This window comes from Mus pahari, chromosome 15, assembly GCF_900095145.1.
Source record: "Mus pahari chromosome 15, PAHARI_EIJ_v1.1, whole genome shotgun sequence".
Lineage (NCBI taxonomy): Eukaryota > Metazoa > Chordata > Mammalia > Rodentia > Muridae > Mus > Mus pahari.
This window is the reverse complement of record NC_034604.1, coordinates 51449178-51455618: the sequence shown is the minus strand read 5'-3', so window position 1 is coordinate 51455618 and position 6441 is coordinate 51449178. Positions and strand designations below refer to the sequence as shown.

General features: G+C 43.8%; 1 protein-coding gene across 3 annotated transcripts in view; it reads right to left on the bottom strand.

Annotated features, from left to right (window-relative positions):
* Positions 1-6040, bottom strand: part of Ctxn3 (cortexin 3) — a 10641-nt gene extending 4601 nt beyond the window's left edge. Inside the window, exons 1-3 of one of the 3 annotated variants that reach the window (XM_029547181.1) lie at positions 5958-6040; positions 4972-5317; positions 1146-1238 (exon numbers count right to left, since the gene is read on the bottom strand). The gene's annotated coding sequence lies outside the window, so the exon portion shown is untranslated. Of the gene's footprint in view, positions 1-1145; positions 1239-2591; positions 2681-4971; positions 5318-5957 lie in introns of those variants that run through there. The other 2 variants (XM_029547183.1, XM_029547182.1) reach the window with 2 other exon arrangements.
* Positions 6041-6441: the final 401 nt, after the last annotated feature.

Sequence of the window (6441 nt, the reverse complement as noted above, 5' to 3'; positions counted from 1 at the left end):
GGGAAGGGAAGGGAAGGAAAGGAAAAACAGAAGGAGAGGAGGGATGAGAGGAGAGAGGAAGAGGGAGGGAGGGAGGGAGGGAGGAAGGAAGGAAGGAAGGAAGGAAGGAAGGAAGGAAGGAAGGAAGGAAGGAAGGAAGAGGCAAGATACAAAAACCCAGTTAATTCTCGTATAAAACCTGACACCCACTTTGTGAAGCCTGAATATAGATGGCAATAGAAAATCAGATCGATACCAATTCAGTAAGAGTATGCAAGCAAAAAAAATTTGAAAACGTTATATAGCACTTTATAAATTGCAAAGCTCTCCTCTTCCAGTATACCACAGTGCCCAAATTTTTCCTAAAATAACACATTTCGGTCAGAAAGAACCACACTTTCTTACTAGGTTAATATTTCAGCAAGGAACATGTCACCTTTACCCTATGAACAGCAACTTTTCCATGAGAACTGTCCCCGCTAGGAACAGGAAGAGATGCAAGACACAGGATGAAGGAGCAAAGAAATGTAGAAGACGGGGCAAAGATCCCCATGGGACCAACGTGCAAGTGAAGGGCAGACAGGGAGCAGCCAGGATGCCATGAGCAAACGGACACATGATGGCTGGAGAAGGGGTGGGTACCAAAGGATCAGGGGACAGAGAGACCCCGAGACAAAGGTCAAAGGCCAACTACTTCATGAATTCAATTTAGAAGCAGTTGAAATCTCTTCATGAGACTGCTTAATTTTCAAACCTGCAATCAGCTCACTGGCAATTTACAAATTTAAAATGTTCAACGGCATACTTAAATGGATGGGGGAAAAATTAAATTAGAAAAAAAGGGGGGAGGGAATGAAGAAGTAAGCGTCATCGCCTAACAATTGCCATGCACAAATATTCAGGCACCTAAATTTTTAAAAGCCCATCTTAAAGTAAAATGTCCCTGTTTCAGTAAAAAAATTATTCTTACAAAATGTTCAATGGTGCTTTTAACTAAATAATGAAATCTTCCTTTTATGAACAGCAATAATGAAATCTTTTTTATTTTATTTTATTTTTATGAACAAAGACATCTGAGAAAACAGGGTTTTGGCATGGTTACCCGGAGTCTTACTAATAGCACATGGCAGTTATTTTAAGTATAAAGAAGGACCATGGTTACTCACAGCAGCATCTGGCCCTGGCGGGATTTCCCCATCATGCAGTGCATCTGTGCTTTCTCTCTCTCTCTCTCTCTCTGCCAGGTCCAATTGTGTTTGCTTGGGAAATAAAGTCTAATTTTAATACTGAAGCAACAAGACTCAATTCAAAAGATGCCTTTAAAAATTACATAACATACCCCCTTTTTCAAGTCAAGCTCCATGGAGTCTCTGAAAATGACAGAGTGGAAAATATCCTGAACGACTCTGGCGGTCTGTGCAAGCAGCCTATCTGTTCTCTCTCTCTCTCTCTCTCTCTCTCTCTCTCTCTCTCTCTCTCTCTCTCTCTCTCTCTCCTTCTTTTTGTTCATCCATCCTCCTTATACACTGCATCCTGTCCATCCTAAATCTAACTGTTCCTCCTCCTAGAGACTCTTGTGCCAGGCCATTGACTCCCCGGGAGGAGATGTTCTGATGGTTCCTGGACCACAGAGCAGTATTGCTACAGCAACAGAATCTTCTATGCTATTAATTTATTTTCCCATTTAAAATAGAACATGTGTCAAATCTCATTTGACTTCTGGTAAAACGGCCAACGCACTGGCCAAAATAAAGTCCCAGGTGATGGAATCTAGGGACACCAGGGGACAATATTTCTGATTTTGCCTGCTCACCAAGAACACCCCCAACACCTCCACCGCCAGGTCCTGTTCACAATGCACACTCCTCTTTCCACCTTTGCATTATATCTCCGTTCTCAGGGTCTTCACCAGCTAAGCCCTCACAGCTCTTCTTTACCAAAGATAGTGCCTCCTACTCTGTCTGCAGACACTTCAGAGAACAAGTAACCAGGGTAGGTGCCTTCTTCCTTAGGAAGCAACAACTTCCTGAGGAATGCATTGCTGACCTAGGGTCACTGACTGGGTATACATTGGATTGAACGTCTGACCCCCTTTATAGTCCAGGAAACTGAATTTGAAATGCAAGGTTCCAGTTACCCGAGTCAGTGAACAACCCAAGCCATTCAGCAGAGCTGAGATAGATCTCAGAAACAGATCAACTTTCAGAGAACCACAGACAGTTCAAGTCACCATGACATGTTAATTGCCACAGATCTTAATTACCAGATTGAAAAGCTGGTAATTATTTGGCTGTTCAGTTTTTCCTGGCTTTTGGTGCTGATGGGTGGGGTCCAAAGTATAATAAAACAATCAGCCAGATATAGGCAACTACCCTTCTAGTGAAAAGGTCATTCTTACATAATCTGCCTCTTGAAGAAGAATTTCAGTCCTCTAAAATATACTGACTCCTAATGTCTTACATGGAGACGATTAATGTCAACAGGCACCCTTTTCAGGCTGCAAGCCCTTGGACATTTTATCTAATTTGCATCTCATTATGCAATTTCACAAAAAGAAAAAAAATACTTTGCTATGAGCAAAGTATCTCTTAGAGCCACAACACATTTCTTACCTCATTTTTAAAGTGGCAGCGACACACTCAGCCCAGGGCATTCGTGACCTCGACCTGTGGAAATGCTTACAGACCCCTGACTCCAGAGCCTCACACTTATGTCTCAAATGCCTTCCTGCCTGGAATGCACTGTGGTGGCGGTGGGCGTGACAGCTGTAGTCCTTGGCAGCGCTGCCTGGCACATTCTGGGTGTTCAATATATAAGCAGTCGGAAAGGATGCTTCCCCCTCTTTACCACTTTTGTGCAAGGTGAGATTATTTCTAGTTTGTGTTGTGTAAAGGTAGCACACAAAAGCACATCCAGTTAGCTAAAGAGTAGCCGCTCCCCTTCCTCCACACAGCCAGTTGGGATGAGTTGAAGGTCTCATCTCTCAGCTGTTAATGCTCTGCTGGGCAGAGTAACGCATCACTGTTTGTGTTTTAGGTGTGTCTGAAGCGCATAACTGCCGTGCCTAGTTTTTAATGCTTCCAGGTCAGAAACCTAATTTCTTAAGTTGACATGTTTTTAAAACTAGGCGTAAACACAGTCCATCCATTGAACAAGAACACTCATGAGTTTGTTCACTTTACACTGACAGGACACTTTGTCTTATAAAGAGACCCTGTGTACTTCATTTATGTGTATCTGGCAGGGTAGGGAGGCCGCTGTTTAGACAAACAAGGAGGGAGCTGGCTAGGTAGGAAGGGCTGAATTTGCAGTGTCTGGCGGAGACGAACTTACCTAAAGGGTTGCATCGTTCTGCAATGGCCCTAGCATTGATTACTGACACGGGACTGTGACTTTCAGTGACCTAAGGAACACATCCTGAGAATTAATCTTAGTAAACTCAGTCTCTACTTTCATGCTAGAGCAAGCCTCAGCCACATTCTGACTCTCAGAGCTGAGGGCTCTACCATGTTATCTCTGACACACTCCCTCCCTCCAGGCAAATGAACATCCCAGGTTCCCCCCCCCCTAGAACTCTGAGTGACCCTCTATACCAGCCTCCTCATTAACTCAGTAAGACCAAACAGCTAACAGCTTTTCAAGCAGTAAAGCATGCAGCTAAGAGAGGGTCCTGTGTAGTGTCTGTAGAAAAGACAAAGTCTTGTGAATCTTTCAGAAACCCTGCATATTAGCCAAGTAAACAGTATCCACATAGTTGTATATAGACACAGTGATACGAAATGTTACATATAAATTCAAATAATTCATGGCCCTGGTGATCAGCTACAATTCCAGGTAATAATGTCCTGAGACTTCGGAAGTGCTTCATATGTTTTAAATCCTCCTGTCCCACATTTAACTTTTGGTTGACATAAATACGTGGCAACATGTACATAAATTTTTTTCTAAACATTGCCTTCCCGTTCCAATGCAACACCCACCAGGGCTTGAAAATTCATAGGACAGCTGAGGGAGATGATTATTTTATACGCTTGAAAAACATACTCTAGGATACTAGAAAGCTCACAGCAATATTTTTTAAAAAAAAAAAAAAAAAGAAAATGTGAAACTGGTCAGCTCCAAATGTCAACAGGCAGTTTCTGCAGTCCTTTCACACTGCTGCTCTGTGGAAGGTTTCTTTTCTGCTCAACCCTGCAGAGTCAGTCTGCAGATGCGGCTGCTTGGATTTAGGAGTGGAGTCTGTTACCACTGCTGTTACCTCTGGGCCACTGGGGGACATGGCTCTTGCGTCCCAGTCTCCTCTCTACTTCTTTCTCAGAATCATTTCCCCCTAACACTTGCTGAGAGAGTTTTAAAGAGACTACAAGGCAGGCTTGTAGCCTAGCCAAGAACCACGCGGTACCCAAACCTTAACTGGGCAAACTGAAGCCACAATTAGTAAAGTGGCACTGTAAACCTCAATGAGCCCTCCAGTTCCTCTGGGTTTTCTGACTCCTTCCTCCTGAGTTTTGTGGTAGAAGAGATGATGTTCACAGGGACACCCCAAAAGGCTACAACAGCTAGTGCTCCTCACTCAGGGTCATCAACACCCATTAGGAAGTTGTTGAGTTGTGAGCCCTTGTAAACAAAACCAAACATTCTTGTTACCTTTTCAGAGGGTTGGGTAAGTCACACGAAGGGGGAAACTGTAATGAGTAAACAGTTTTCAAGAATAAATCACTACAGCTTATGCAGGGAGGAAAAGAGCCTGTTTTCCTACTTTTTAAAAATGCAGTATCAGAACCGTGATACACTTCAATGTGCTCTTACAAGGGGGCCATCGTTACATTTTACCTTCTTGAACTAACTTTTCCCTACCTAGCAGCTGATTAATTAGACTTCAACAGTCAAATTTAAATTCAGAACTCAGACCTGTGATTACTGCTCATGCATAAATTACAAAGTTACAGAAAAGCATCTAATTAGCTCAAAGACACAGTGATGATCGAGTACCTGGATCTGGCTGGGCAAACGCTCGATTCATCTCCTGGTGGAACAGTTACAGGTAGTTAAAAGCCTGTCTGGTTTCCATTCTTCCCGGTCAGGCTGAGTGCAAGCAGGGAGACAGAGAGGTAGCTGCGAGCAGCTGATGGCACACCCAGCTCTCAAGCTGTTGTCTCTCAGGCTTAGAAACTTCCCATTAAAACCTCGAGTTAAAGGAGCATCGTCTTTCTGTGCGAGGCGTCATTAGCAGCCAATACAGCTGCCTCTTTGAGGCAAGCCATGATTTCAGTTCTGCCTCAGCAACTCTTCGGAGGATTCTGCTTCAGTGAGTGGAGGCACTATCCTCTCAGTGAGTCTGCAACAGTCCTCAAGAAAACATTAACATTCAAAGGGAGTGCAGGGGAGAGCATCACTGGGCATTCCCGAAACCCTTTCAAAATCAAAGCTGTAAATCTACCTATGCCGTGCCTCCTCTATGGATTGCTGACACTGTTCCTGTTAAGGGATATCAATTAGCACCTTGCAGCAACCAGCTTTAGTATTGATTATGGTTTATAACCTTCAGGCCAACTCAGTCGATGGAAAGACTTTTTAGGGAAGGGTATCACAAAGCATTCGGGAGACCAAGACTCCTTTCCCTAAAGAAAATAAAACAACTTACGGAAAACAGCATCTGTGGGGGGATGGAGAGAGAGAGAGAGAGAGAGAGAGAGAGAGAGAGAGAGAGAGAGAGAGAGAGACTGCCCCCACCTCCACCCCCAAATAAGCTACCTGAGACCACACAATGAATAAAATAGAGTTTCTGTGGGGAAACTATTGTCAAGTTTAGACTCTAGCTGCATGGCACAGTCCTCAAATTACTTTCTTTCATATTTTACGACGGAATTCTTGCTTTTAAGGGGAGAGACATCACTTCCCTGGAAATACTTCAGCATAATCCTTAAGGAAGAATATCCCTGGGCTTCATTTTGTTCGAGTTTATTTTTGCCACTCACCACTTTCTGTGTTGAAATGGAAGTCAGATCAGCAACCGCATACCCAACTGCCAAGTGATGGGTACGGATAGCAAGGCTGCCCCTATGCCCTTCAGCTCTGCAGCCTCATCCTTGGGGAGACAACACCATTACTAAGCAGCCCCAAGAGGCTGAGGTGGAGCATCTACCTAAGAAGACAACCTTATCTGTGAGCATCAGGCAATGACCCTGGGATGCCCAGGCCCCAAGACTCTCAGAATCAGGGATTGCATTTTAGGGCCGAATGTTAAAAATCAGTGTATAATCTCAAGAAAGCATAAAGGCTCTTTCCCCTTATTTCAAACTTGTTTCCTTTTCAACTTTTTACTTAACCCCCCTCGCCCCAACATCTTGTTCTCCTTTCCTTCCTCCCTTTCCCCCTCCACCTCTCACATATACACCACAAAACAATAGGACTAATAAAAATCTAACAGAGAGCTACAAGTCAGGCTGATGGTTCTCCTGT